This window comes from Mytilus californianus, unplaced genomic scaffold (assembly GCF_021869535.1).
Source record: "Mytilus californianus isolate M0D057914Y unplaced genomic scaffold, xbMytCali1.0.p SCAF_10, whole genome shotgun sequence".
NCBI lineage: Eukaryota > Metazoa > Mollusca > Bivalvia > Mytilida > Mytilidae > Mytilus > Mytilus californianus.
Window position 1 is genome coordinate 56,385,758 of NW_026262582.1, and position 15,546 is coordinate 56,401,303.

A 15,546-nucleotide genomic window follows, 5' to 3' on the forward strand; every position below is an offset into this window, starting at 1 on the left:
TGAAGATGTGGCGGTGGCGAAGGGTTTCAAGAATTTTTCGAATTTTCGAATTTTGCTTTCTAATTCTAAATAATAATCATCTGTCTCGATTATCTTATCCGTTATTCTCTCTGAATCCACTGTATTTGATACCTGTTCATCGCTATTTGCTAGAGTTTTATTTTTCTTATCAACTGCTTCCAACAATGTTGAGATTTCCTCCGGGTCAAAAGGCGTATCATCGATGGCGTCCTCCAGTTTGTTGAAAACTTTCGTCACCGCTGCTCTGTTCCCCGATCTCAAAGATTTTAATCTACTTATGTCCATTTTCTCCGTTAGTCACGGCACCAATGTTAGGTTTTGAGTTGTGTACTTCGCGTTGTGATAAGGTTAGATTGATTCTCAAGAAAATACTACTGTACAGTTCAAAATTCTTTTCAAACATAAGCATAAACATAGTTACATTATTCTACATAGATACGCGACGTCATATCGTTAGTGGCGACGGCACATATAGTTACACTTTACGTTCCCGCAATCCTCGACAGTCGTTATGACTATCGTGAAGGTCTGCTGGGTAATTCAAATCACATTCAATCATGTATCAAACCTCATCCTCATTGTCCTACATGTCAATGTCTTCAAAGTCGTCCACTCATTCAAAACTCCCTGCTGGTAACGGTTCTGACATGGCCAACCCTTACAAATTTTTAGCACCTAAATATTCCAAATAAGTCGTAGCTTATTTGAGCAAACCCCACCTCGTGTCGCTTTTTCAAACAGAAGAAATTAGTGGTTCAGTATATCTGGTAAAGACAGAGCTCAGATGTTTAAGCCTTCACTTCCATAACTCACATAGGAAAAGTAACCTTTAAACTCTTTGGCAAATTGGCAAAGACTATAAAGCTTGCTAAAAGGTTGTTACTGAATGTCTGATTGTTTGATCTAGGAATTTAAGGACTTATGTACCCTTTCCATTAAACAAAGACCTCTTTCACACCACCCTTGGTTCGTTTTCGCAAGACCTTTACAATGCGGTACAAATCTTGGTCCGTCTTTTGAAGTTCAGGCTCATAAAAGGAACCTTGTACTTCCTCGTCATTAAAATCCTTTATACAATACGTTTCGGGTGAGTATTTAACCCATGGGACACAGTAAAGACTTCTTCGGTCCACCTAGGGTGTATCCCTTTTCAAACCTGCCTTTTTTTTTAGTTATTCGAACTGTAACCCATACTTTCCGGTCCCGTCTGGCTACCATAGGGGTTCAAAGTTATCCCGTAACGTATTTTTCCTTACAAACCATACATTCGGTACTCCTCGACATATCCCTACGGCAAAGTTCCAAACCAGACCTAGCTTATTTCAAAGGTACTGACCCAGGCTAGTCGCCACTTAGATATTTTTCTGGGATCTGGGCCCGTCTTGCCACCACACGGGTTCAAAGTTACCCCATAACGTATTTTCCATACAAACAAGACATTCGGTACTCCTCGGCATACCCCTACGGCAAAGTTCCGAACCAGACCTAGCTCATTTCAAAGGTACTGACCCAGGCTATTCACCATTTAAATATTTTTTTCTGGGATCCGGGCCTGTCTGGCCACCACAGGGGTTCAAAGTTGTCCCGTAACGTATTTTTCCTTACAAACCATACATTTGGTACTCCTCGACATATCCCTACGGCAAAGTTCCGAACCAGACCTAACTCATTGCAAAGGTATTGACCTAGGCTATTCGCCACTTAAATATTTTTCTGGGATCCGGGCCATTCTGGCCACCATCGGGGTTCAAAGTTACCCCATAACGTATTTTCCATACAAACCACACATTCGGTACTCCTCGGCATATCGCTACGGCAAAGTTTCGAACCAGACCTAGCTCATTTTAAAGGTATTGACCCAGGCTATTCACTACTTAAATATTGTTTAGGAGATCCGGGCCCGTCTGGCCACCACAGGGGTTCAAAGTTGCCCCGTAACGTATTTTTACTTACAAACCACACATTCGGTACTCCTCGACATATCCCTACGGCAAAGTTCCGAACCAGACCTAGCTCATTTCAAAGGTATTGACCCAGGCTATTCGCCACTTAAATATTTTTCGAGATCCGGGCCCGTCTGACCAACACAGTTTTGGTTATATGTCAATTATATGTAATGGCACATTTGATATGGAAAATTTCAGTTTTAGATTAATAAATTAGTAATGTCGCATGCCGATCAAAATAGTCCACGTAGGATTTTTATAGAAAATACTTGTTCACATTCAAAAAAAGATTAACAGTACATGTATACCGAATTGTTTTCATTTTATGTATACAGAAATTCATATTGAAAATGGTTTCAATTGAAATACTGGATATTTGAAGATGCCGAGAGTATGGAAAGATTGTACGTAATTTTTTTCTCGTACATTGCATCTTTTTTTTCAGTTCATTGAATATATATATCACGATTTCTCATATCTTACTTAAATCCATTTAAAACAATATTAGTTGTTCTTTGATTTTTTTTATTTTTCATTCCTACATTGTTTGTGTACCTCTTAATCATAAGGAATCAAAAAACGAGAAAAGGAACGAAAAAAAGGATTTTAAATTGTACAATTTTTTATTGAACAAACAGTGTTCTCCGAAAAAAGGTGGATGCTATCATTATTGGTATTTAAAACGGACTGAAATCTTTTGAGAATCACCACAAGTCGTGAAATTGTCGAATTTCGCTGTTAAATTATATTTAACTAAGATTTTGAGATTTTTGGAACGTTTGAGTCTTATATAGTTTTATGGTGTTTAGACATATCATCAAAATTGGCTGCTGGAAAAAAGTGGCTGCTACCTTGAATGGCTGCTAAAAGTGGCTGCCAGCTTGAGTCTGGTCCTATTGCTTACACAATGTAGCATGTTAAAAGAGAACTCACCATTGACCGATGAACCATGCAAATGTGGTCAATGACAACTGCCAGAAAGACATGTACCTTACATTTGTGAATCATTGTGTGACGAATGGCTTTGGGACGACTATGCATTATAAAGGGCGAAGTCATTAGTGTCTGTCCCCTTTCGTATTTGAACTCAAAACAGAGAATCATTGGAATTAAAAGGTACAGTAACAATTTCCTGATCTGACTTAATACTTACCTTAAACTTCATGGTATTAATAAGTTACATTTTATTAAAGTTACAGTGACGTTAATCATTTGATAACTTGCATTATTTTGGACTATATTCTACTTGCCAATGCGAGTGCTTATGCATATCTCTGACTATCTAATAAACTTGCAAATGAGTGAACTTGTATGAAGAATCCTCGGCGTGTGATGCAATTACAATATAATTGGTACTTTTATGGTTATCGGGTACCATCATATCTTCCTTGAGATAAGATATTATCGTTTGATTACTTGACATCCCTTGTTACTATGATATGCTCTATATGGCACAGTCCAATAAAGGTGGACTCGTCCAGTGTTAAACCACCCTTGTTACTAGACAATAAAGGGTAATGGTATTGTCCCATAGTGGTATATCCCAATCATCCAGGGGTATATAAACAGCCGTCAGCAGTCAGTCAGGGTCGATATTACAATCAGATCACACGTATAAGTGATAAGATAAATACCTGCTTATTGTTCCAAACATTGGATTGACTGCTCAAGTCTTTCCAATAACTGAAACTTAGCAGAAGAATTGTCTTAAGCTGTTAGTGAGCTGCATCGAGAAAAGCAGAAGAGCTATAGAACTAAGAGAGCTTCTTTTATTAAGATAACGATATAGCAGAAAGAGCAACAATATTTCGAGCCTGTTGAGCTTACTATTTGGTATAGAAATATTGTGAGCCAGTGGAGCTACAGCGCTAGTGAGTCTGTTGAGTTAAGAACTACAGAGCTAGTAAGCAAGTGGAACTTGCTATTCATTTGACACGTAGAATCAGTAAGCAAGTTGGTCTGAATATTTAATTGAGCCGGAGGAGCTTTAATGAGCCGAGAGAGTTGAAAAGGCATTGTAAACAGAAGAAACTATACATTAAGTCTCAGATCTCGATAATCAACTCGGGTACGGACCACCGGCACGTTACATAAATTGGTGGCAGCGGTGGGATCTGAAAAAAAACTTATTGAATCTGAGATAATTAATACGATTCGGAAAAGCTAGTAAGGAGTCAAAAGAGCTTGATGAGTCAATTATACGCTCAATTATATTTAAGTAAATAAAATATTTAAAATACTGTTGTTGTTATTTCTTGAGAAGTCACAATGGCAAAACTATTTCCAGATGAAATGGATGAGTTCATGAGCAAATGAACGTAACAGAAAATCGCAGTCAGTCTACACCTAGACTACCTTCGCATCGCTTATCTTATGATTTTAAGAGTCCGGGTATGCTACTGGTCGACCATCGACAGAATCTGAACTAATAGATTATGATATAAGGAAATTGAAAGAGCAATTGGAGCAATTAGAATCCTTTAAGGAACCAACTGAGGACAGATTGTATCCAAAGTTACTTGATGATAATAAAGATTATGTACCAACAGGGGTAACTGTAAGATCAAAACGCTCTACAGATACTAAGAGAAATAATGAACCCATTATGAAGACAGATAATAAAACTTGAGACAAAACAACTCTACATCAGTGCGAGTTAAACCTGCAACATATGAAGGTACCTCATCATGGTTAGATTTTAAGTCCCATTTTGAGGCTTGCTCAAGTATTAATAATTGGTCTGAACAGGATAAAGGACTGTATTTAGCAGTCGCATTAAGAGGGAAAGCTCAATGCATTTTGGGGGATTTACCGATTGATAAACAACAGAATTATAAAGCGTTGGTTAATGCTCTGGAGCAAAGGTTTGCTCCACCAAATCAAACAGAGCTTTATCGAGTACAGCTTACAGAGAGGAGACAAAAAGCATCAGAGAGCCTGTCAGAGTTAGGACAATCAATAAGACGATTAATAAACCAAGCTTATCCAACGGTATCAGAGGATGTACGAGATACCCTTGTAAAACAATATTTTATTGAGGCTTTGGTAGACTCAGAAATGAGAATCCGTATTAAACAGTCCAGGCCTCATGGTTTAAATGATGCACTCAGAATAGCAGTTGAACTCGAATCGTATAACAGGACAGAAAAACAACTTATAGACGGCCGTTCCTACTTAAGACAAACATCACAGACTTATGAAAGGAGAGTCATATTGACAGAAATAAAAATTCTGATCACACTGCATTAACCGAGTTAATGTCAAAGATGGAACAAAAACTTCAAGAGCTGCAAAATGACATCCGTGAGCCAAAGAACGACAGTAATAGGCGTCAGACACAAAATAATAACGGACGTGGACGATTTAACAGAGATGGATTTCGACAAAGAGGAGGTCGTTATAATAATAGTGGACGTGGATTTTCAGGTAACACAAATTTGCAAAGAGACAATTCTTATAACGTACAAAGTTATTATAATTCTTTCAATAATAGTAGAGGTAGAGGTATAATATGCATGATGAGAAGTTCACAGAATCAGACAAATGACTTGCATGGTAATATAGGTGTCGCGATAGAAGCTCATGAAGCTGGCATGTATGTTGACACTGACCTATATGGATTATCGGCTAGTTTGCTGGTAGATACAGGAGCCACGGTAACTATTATTTCCGAGAAAACATATAATAGGATACCTAGGGCAAGACAATCATATTTGATAAGTTCAAATCAACAAGTGTTCACTGCCAGTGATGATCAACTTAAGATTGTAGGTAAAGGTAGTTTTCATCTTGGTTTCCAACACGGAAAATCTGTTGTTGTCGAAGCTATTGTGGCTCACGTCACAATTGATGGTATCCTTGGTCTTGATTTTATGAAGACAATCAAAGGTAAGATTGATCTTGAGAAGAATAGTTTTGAAATTGATGGTACTCAGGTTATGTTGAAATATGAAGGAATATTCGGTTGTTTCAGAGTTATTGCCAAAGAGAAAGTGGTAAACACTCGCTAAAAGCGAGATGATTATCACGGGAGCTGTGAATATTCCAAACAAGGAATCTATTCTCGATTCAGACCTCATGGTTGAAGCTTCAGAAAAGTTTTTGCAAAGTGGAAAAGGTTTAGTGGAACGCTCATTAGCTAAATCAGGAGGAGAAGTTTTAGTTCGTTTGATGAATACATCTGCAGATTCGCAGATCATATATCCTGGAACTGCTATTGCTCAGGTAAGCCCTGTGCAAGAAGTAAAAATGAACGAACAGAATAAATTTGACAAGACATATCTAAGATCAGATTTGAAGAATTTAATAAGTAGGTCACAAAAACACTTGAATTCAAAAGAAGATGCTGTAGTTGAAAATTTATTAAAAGAATACGAAACGCTGTTTTCCGCTTCAGATTCAGACTTGGGTAAAACGAATGTAGTAAAACATAAAATAAATACAGGTACAGCTTCGCCGATTAAACAAGCGCCACGAAGACTCCCTAATACTCTAGCAAAAGAGGTGGATGATCAAGTTGACGGAATGTGGAAAAATGGATTGATCACTCCATCAATGAGTCCTTGGTTAGCTCCAGTTATTCTTGTGCGAAAGAAGGACGGGACAATGCGATTTTGTGTAGATTACAGGAAATTAAACGCAGTCACAATTAATGACGCATATCCTTTACCCCGGATAGATGAATCGTTTGATCACTTGTCTGGATTCACCTGGTATTCAACATTAGATCTTTCGTCTGGATATTGGCAGGTAGAATGTGAGAAAGATCAATCGAAAACAGCCTTTGCAACCAGATCTGGACTATACGAGTTTAAAGTAATGCCTTTTGGATTAAAGGATGCTCCAGCAACGTTAATGGTTAATGGAGACGGTTTTACTTGGTTTGCAATGGGACATTTGTTTCATATACCTCGATGACATAATAGTTCTTGGGAGATCATTCGATGACATGGTAACAAACCTTCGAAAGGTTTTTGATCGACTTTATGCAGCTGGACTGAAATTAAAGGCGAAAAAGTCTGAACTATTCTCAAAACAAGTTACCTATTTAGGACATGTTATCTCTCCAGCAGGGATCGCTACTGATCAAGAGAAAACAGAAACAATCGAAACATGACCGGTACCGAAACATGTTAAGGAGCTAGCTGCGCTCATTCTTAGGGTTTTGTGGCTATTACAGAAAACTTATACGGAACTTTTCAGGTATTGCAAAACTCTTGCATAGATTGACAGAAAAAGGCAGAAAATATGAACGGAATGAACAGTGTCAAGAAGCCTTTGAATGTTTAAAAACACAGTAAGTCTCCTTACTAGTATTTGCTCACCCTGACTTTACTCAAACCTTTATACTTGATACAGATGCAAGTAATGAGGCTATGGTAGCAGTGCTTTCACAAGAGATAGATGGGAAAGAAAGACTAATTGGTTTCGCGAGTCGCTGTTTAACAAAAAAGAACGCAGATACTGTGTGACCCGAAAGGAGCTACTCGCAGTTGTTTACTTTACAAAACATTTCAAACATTACTTGCATGGTAAACGGTTTATTGTCCGTACAGACCACAGTTCTCTTACCTGGCTTCTTAATTTCAAGGAGCCAGAGGGACAAATAGCCAGATGCCTTCAGATTCTAAGTTCATACGATATGAAAATAATACATAGGCCTGGGAAGCAACATACAAACGCGGACGCCTTGAGTCGCATCCCATGTAAACAATGCGGCTTTCATACAAGTCCCGTAGAAGATGAAAAGGTTATTGCGCTGGTTATAACAATCGCTAGTTTAGAGGAGCCTAGTGATACCAGTTTTGTGGAAAAAGCAAAAACAAGACGATGATTTAAAGATGTTTATAGACTGGGTAGAATTGAAAAAGAAACCAGACTTCAGGAAAATATGTCCTGAGTCAATGACCGTGAAGACACTTTGGGCTCTATTTGAGTCTTTAGTCATACAGAATGATATACTTTGTCGTCAAAAGAAAGAACCGAAAACTGTATTACAAGCAGTTGTACCAATAAGTGAGAGAAGAAACGTTTTGACCCAGTATCGTGACAATCGCACTTCAGCCCATTTGGGGGTTAGAAAGACCCTACCAAAAATTAGAGATAGATATTATTTGCCAGGAATTCAGACCGATGTGAAGCAATACATCATCGGTTGTACTCAAAGCTCAAAACGAAAGGCTGCAAATCCTAAGAAACGAGCACCTATACAGATATTGGAGTCAAGTTTTCCGATGGAACGTATTGCAATGGATATTCTTTGTGAGTTACCAATGACCAGTAGTGGAAACAAACATATTTTGGTTATTTCTGATTATCATACGAAATGGACTGAAGCGTTTCCAATGCCAAACATGGATGCACAAACTGTAGCCAAAATTCTTGTTGAGGAAGTAATTGCTCGATTCGGTACACCATATTCAATACACTCTGATCAAGGAGTACAATTTAAAAGTGCCCTTTTTCAAGAGCTCTGTAAAATCGGACTGGATGGTTGAAAGATTAAACAAAACGTTAGTTACTATGCTCAGCTCATATGTTAACAAATATCAAAATGATTGGGACGAACTTTTGATGGAATATGATGGGACAAAAGAAATATCATGATCAAAAGTTATTATGGCAAACCTTTAAACAAGAGTATCAAGTTTTCGTATTTTTCCCAAATGTAAAACGTCAAAATTAACTAGTTTATGGAGAGGACCGTTTAAGATTATATCAGAAATGTCAGATGTCACATATAAGGTTAATTGTGGGCGACAAAAACGTCCACAAGTTATACATGTGGACCGTATGCGAAAGCGATCAGCACAAGTTTTAACGGGTGAAAAACATGAAGACATTCCAGGTTATAGAAATGTAGGAGTACAAGTAGAAAATTTCACGTTTGAAACCTGTGAGAATGGGAATGACATAGGAGACAATATTGATTCAATGGTGGAAATATCGAACAAAGATATAATGAGTACACTGTGTCTAAACTACCCCGGCAAAAAATGTTTGGACTCGATGGTATCTAATATCCGGCACGGTGACGAAACATCAATAGACAGAGAAAAGGTAGTTTTCTGTTTATTTATTTGTTATTTTTATGATACCGAAGAATATGTATACATATATAACTATTTTCTATTGTGAGATGTAATATTTTCTACAACTGTTCTAGATTAACGGAGATATAAGTAAAAATGCACGTCAAAATGACGAATTGAGTGAACCTTGCCTCGAATTTGTTTAATATCTCGTTAAATTGTTCACATTGTACGGAAAGAAAGGTACGGAAAGAAAGATATTGACACGGAGATTGCAAAACTAGCAATTTGTATTTCTGTGTATGGAACGAAAGAAATTGGTCATGTCAAAATGAAAGGAGCCGGTTTTGTCAATGTTGTTTACTACAAAATCACCCGGTTTTGTCTATGTATATGACCCGGTTTTGTTTTGTTTTGTAACCACAAATTTATGAAAAGCAGCGTTAACACGGATCCAAACACTGTCCATCGAAAGAATTTCAACATATATGTTATTGTAAAACAACTTCACTTGCGTTTTTTTTCAACAAAAATAAATACTACATATTATTTATATGATCGTAATTGAATCTATTTTGAAGATCTGTAAGATAAATAATTCAATAAAAGTATCACATACACTTAACATTGTTCATGGAACAATAAAAAAGTCAAGGACTAATGCAACCTGCCAGACGGACATGAACACATTACAATCATTAAAACCAACAAAAAAAATAAAAACTTAACATTTACCAATTAATCAAGAAAATAAGTTCAAGGTCACATAAATAGTCATGTGGTCATATGAGCAAATATAGTTGACCTATTACTTATGGTATTAGAGATACGGATTTGTGTTACATATTTGTTTTTCGTTCATTTTTTTGTACATTTATTAGGCTGCTAGTTTTCTCGTTTGAATTGTTTTACATTTGTGATTTCGGGGCCTTTCTTAGCTGACTATGCGGTATGGGCTTTGCTCATTGTTGCAGGCCGTACGGTGACCTGTAGCTGTTAATTTCTGTGTCATTTGGTCTGTTGTGGAGAGTTGTCTCATTGGCAATCATACCTCATCTTCTTTTTTATATTGAACACGAAATGTTAACCTTGATCATGGATATCAACCATTATCAGTGTGAAATTCACAGCTATTCATTTTGTTAGGAAATCGCTGAACTATGAAAATGAGGTCAAGGGCAATGGACATATGATAGATAGAAACATCGTAATATTGTTCGCGATTGTAATAAAGCAAATTTCTTTGCTTTGATTGGGGATGAAGCAACCGATGTTTCCACCCAAGAACAGGCGTCTGTTTGTGTAAGGTTTGTCGATAATATTGATGGTAAAATTTTGATGAGAGACGAGTTTTTAGGGTTTGTTAGGGCGTCAGCAACAACAGGCGAGGTTCTAGCTGATTTGTTTATTTCCACGCTCAAACAATATGGCATACAAATTGGAAATATGAGGGCACAAGGGTATGACGGCGCGGCCAATATGTCCGGCATACACAAAGGAGTCCAAGCCAGGATTAAAGAAATCGTCCCGACGGCAAATTATGTGCACTGTAAAGCACACGTGTTGAACCTTGCCATTGCACATGCTTCCCAAGACCCCTCCGTCAGAACGATGATGGCTACAATACAGGGAATAGCGTTTTCCTTTCACTATTCTGCTAAAAAGTTGGGAAAACTTCAAGACGAAGTAGAACAGAACCAGAATGTGAAAGATAAACTTGACGGATAAACAAAAAGCCAAGCACTTTGTGAAACACGCTGGTTAAGTTGTGCATCTGCTCTATCCACTTTTAAAGCCGTTTTTCCCGTGATCGTAAGTTCGCTTGAGTATTTGCAAAGTAAGGGTGATGGAAAATTTGGTGTCCAACTTTCGGCTATTCTGAGATTTGACTTTATACTTCCTCTCGTAATTGTCAATCGCATTTTAGAAGCTATTGTTCCGCTAACATCCATGCTTCAGGGCGTCTCTTGTGATTTGGTGGAAGCGGTAAATGAATGTCAAACTCTCATCCGTGTTTTTGAAAATGAGAGAAACGACATAGCGGTATTTAATTGTCTGTACGCCGAAGCAGTTGAGTTAGCCTAACATTTTGAAATCGTTCCTTCGAAACCAAGAACTACCGGTCGTCAACGTAATCGGGCGAATCCCGCTGTTGTCGGTATCCAGCGACTCTTTTCACAAAAAATCTTACGATTAAAATTGATCGTAAATTATACTGAAATGTGTATGACTTACGAGTATTTTTACTCTTAAGATTTTTTGTGAAACGAGCCGCTGGATTATTGGCGCGGCACACTGTATATACAATTTTAAGACCATCTTCTAAACGAACTACGAGATCGTCTTGTTAATTCGGAAGAACGTTTTCTTGCCCAGATGCTTCTTTCAAACAATCTGAAAAGTTTGAATCGGGACCATCAAATTCGCATATTTCGCGCCTACGAGTCAGATCTTCAATCAGAAGATCAGTTTCTTCTCGAAATTAAAAGGTGGGTTGCGCGATGGGATATAAGAAACCAGACCAACGTTTAACTCTGTGCAACATTGGAGATGACGCCGAAAGAACTTCACCCAAATATATTCTGTATTCTGCAAATACTTCTTACCATGCCACCCTCAACCGCTACTGCTGAACGCTCCTTCAGTGCTCTGAACGCGTAAAAACGTATCTGAGATCGACCATGGGACAAGAAAGACTTTCTTCACTTGCACTGCTGCACGTTCATTCTGTTTTTGACATTGACACTAAAGAAGTTGTTGACACGATTAACAATGCTAGGCAAAGGAAAATGCTACTCTCCTAAAGGACCTCGGTTGTTGACTTCAGTCTTACATACGAACGTCACATTCATATATCACCAAATTAAAAATTGATTGTTTGAATTGCTTTGTTTTCGTATGTTAACATTAACATATATATGTCATGAGATTATCCAGTTCTCTAGCCCTTTCTTTCTCTGAAGCATAATAAATTGGCGTTGCAAAGTTTTTAGATTTTTTAAGTCAGTTTTAGGTCTTTGATTTGATATATAGCAAAACACTCAACTGTGCATACTTCAACTTCAAAATTACCCTCTCTGTTTGCTAAATATCTGGGGTTTCGCCCCCAGACTTCCCCGGTCGCTGCCCTGGACCTGCTGGGGCCATAAGCGGCCCTCGGATCCCTTATACCAGAGCTTAATAAATTTAAACTCGTAGGCACAGTCAGGACAACGACATTTTAACGGACCATTGAGGGAACTTTTTTAGTAAATTCTGTCTCACAAAAATATGTTTCTTAATTATGCATTCAATTAACCATGATTTACCCTAATCAAAAGAGATCAAGGCGCTCACTAGTATATGGAATTGGAACAACAATCTTACCACAAATATTGATTGGTAGGCATAGTTATTTGTTTGTGTCCGATGGACCCGCACGTACGAACGAGTCGACCGACAGTCCAACCATCATTGAATAGTTTTGCATTTATGAATTGGTTAGAAGACCTTTGAGGCACTTCTTTTTAACCATCTTAGATCGAAAAAAGATTCATTTTCTGCAAAAAGGGTCCAAAAATGTGTTTCGCCTCGCTCCGCTCGGCGAAATTTTTTACCTCACTACGCTCGGCAACTTCTGCGTGCACATCATTATAAGTCTACCTACGCCACTGCACACAGGTGTCAATATTTACACACCCACCATTAAGTTGTCATAAATCACGCATGTTGAAACAGGGGTTAATTAACGGCTAGTTTAGAAGTCAAATCAAGCTGTGATTATAAGGTCCGCTCTAGATAAGCAGATTCAGTAGCAATAAAATTAATTAAGACTAAAAGGGGTGCTATTACATGTAAACTAATTTCATACAGTGGCGTATTGTAAATTCTTAGTGCACTAAGGAGTCCTTAGCAGTGTTTAGACGTACCGTTATAGATATGGTAAATTCAGTAGAATGTATTTTTGGACTGGGGTGTTAAAGATATTTTAATCTGACAACACGAATTAATCTGACAACACGAATGTATAGTTGTTAATTTCTGTGCCATTTGATCTCTTGATGAGAGACCATTCCACATCTCCTTATTTTTATATGTGTTTTTAGATTTATTTGTGTTTTATGTCCAAACAAAATGTGCTGCCTTGGGGCCAATATCCTTTCTATTTTGGGTTTTTGAAAAAGAAGCATTTAATAAACAATTGCGGCTTTTTTTTTTCTTATTTATTATACAATTTAGACAGCGTCCCCAAAAAATATTTGTTGACTAATGTAAAGCGTTCCGAATTCACTCCACATTTCTGAATTTATCAACATGATGCAATCAAGATGAAAGAAATTTGAAAGGTTGAGTTTGATCAATACAAAAGATACCTTTTTCAGCCAAAATGATCCTTAGGAAAGGATGCACACAAGAGCTAACAGTTCACCTTATGTACCAAGTCAGGAATATGACAGTTGTTGTCCATTCGTTTGATGTGTTTTGTCATTTGATTTTGCCATGTGATTAGGGACTTTCCGATTGAATTTTCCTCGGAGTTCAGTATTTTTGTGATTTTACTTTTTGTTATATTGAACCGATTTGAAAGTCAAACGTAACGTACTATATTTTGATAGATACATTCCGTATTTCCCCCAAATGAATGCTTGGATGATAATGGGTTTTCTTTTATTATTATTTGAAAATTAATTCCTGGTAAATTTTTACAACTAAAAAACCATCGAAACAATTTTTAGTTTTACAGTCTATTGTTGACGACTTTTATTGTTTATTTGTATGGTTGAGTTGCTGTCTCCCTAGCGTATCTATCACATCTCCTTTTATTCATATAGTGTTTTCGTATATGTACGCGACTTTAATATCGTCATTAAAATCGTGTCATTCACACAATACTTAACTTTGCTTTATATTTTCTTATTTTCACATGATTAATATACAAATAAGAAGATGTTGTATGATTAACAAATTCGAATATTTATAGTATATAACCTCGCTATTTTTATGATCACAAAACTGTTCAATGTGTGAGACATTGATCTTCAGTTATGACATTTTTTTAATTTGAGTTATTGAGAAACAATCGCAGTTTTTACACGATCCTTCGTTCGCCATTCCGTAAAAAAAGTATTTCCTTCTCGCACTTTAACGGTCTTTTTTCCGCAATTATTTTTAAAAGAATTTCAAAACAATTGATGGACTTTTTCAAAAAGATGTTTGTCTCATCGGTAAGCTAGAGTAATATTGTGTTGTACATGCATGTTGAAAAAAAATGTAGATATCTATAACAAATTTAGCAGTTGAAATATTGATTCATGGTATTCATATTACTAGTTATCAGAAGTGCATTTTCAAAATTAGTTGTTGGGCATGATACAAATTATTTAACGAATGTCCAAGTGGATAGTCAACTGAGAAACGTTACGCAGTACTGGTAATTCATTTACCTTTATAATTTTAATTTTTACATCAAAAATCGATTCAAATGTTCATATGAAAATAAGAAGATGTGGCATGGTTGCCAATGATACAAGTCTCCACTATAGACCAAGTGACATAAAAAATCTAGATCACTTTATGGACTTCAACAACGAGCAAAACCCATAATAGTAAAAGTCCCCGAAATGAAAAATGTAATGCAATACAAACTGGAAAACTTACGTCCTGATTTATCTACAATACTATTAATATGTAAAAATACGAAAAACAAAAATGATATACATTGTCAAATTTGAACAACAACGTAACTGATTACAGCAGGGGCGGATACAGCAAACGGGTGTTCCAACTTATTTTCCCCTTGACATGTAATATGAAGTGCGCATATTTGCACTATTACAAGTACACCGCGGCTGATATGATTAAATTATACCTCAATTATATATATATATATAAGTCTAAATTGAAAACAACGATCAAACCTATGATTGCGTTGGATAAAAACCGCAATTTTTATACGTGTGCATGCAAAACAAATTTCTTGGTAGAGGGGTCTAAATACAGCACAAACAACATTTTCCAAAAGACCAAACAAGTGAAAAAGAATATTTAAACAGAACGCATTTGACTAACAGGTCGAACAACGGATGTTCTTAAACCCTGCTGACTGCCATTGGCGATTGCCAAATAAACGGATCACAAGATGTAACAAAATGGATCTGTTATATATATATCGGTGCGTGCCCGTGTATGTGTGGGTGTATGTGTGTTTCTGGGCGTGTGTGTGTGTGTGTATGTATGTGTGTAATTATGTGTGTAAATATATGTATATAGATATATTTGATACTGATGAGGGTTGTATATAATGCTACTTTGAAATAAGTATTTTCGTTGAAAAAAAGATGCATGTATGACATGTTGTGTGATTGCTTATTTAGTTACCAAATTTTACTGGTACTAGTATTCACTGTATTGTACTGCATGTATCATGTATATCAAAGCACAGAACGACCATGGCAAGGATTCAATTATTTCAGGCTACCTTTTCCTTTTTTATAATACTGTTTCAGACTATGACTATGACTAATATTATTGCTATTTAGCATAAGTAAATAAGTCTTTATTGTCATATA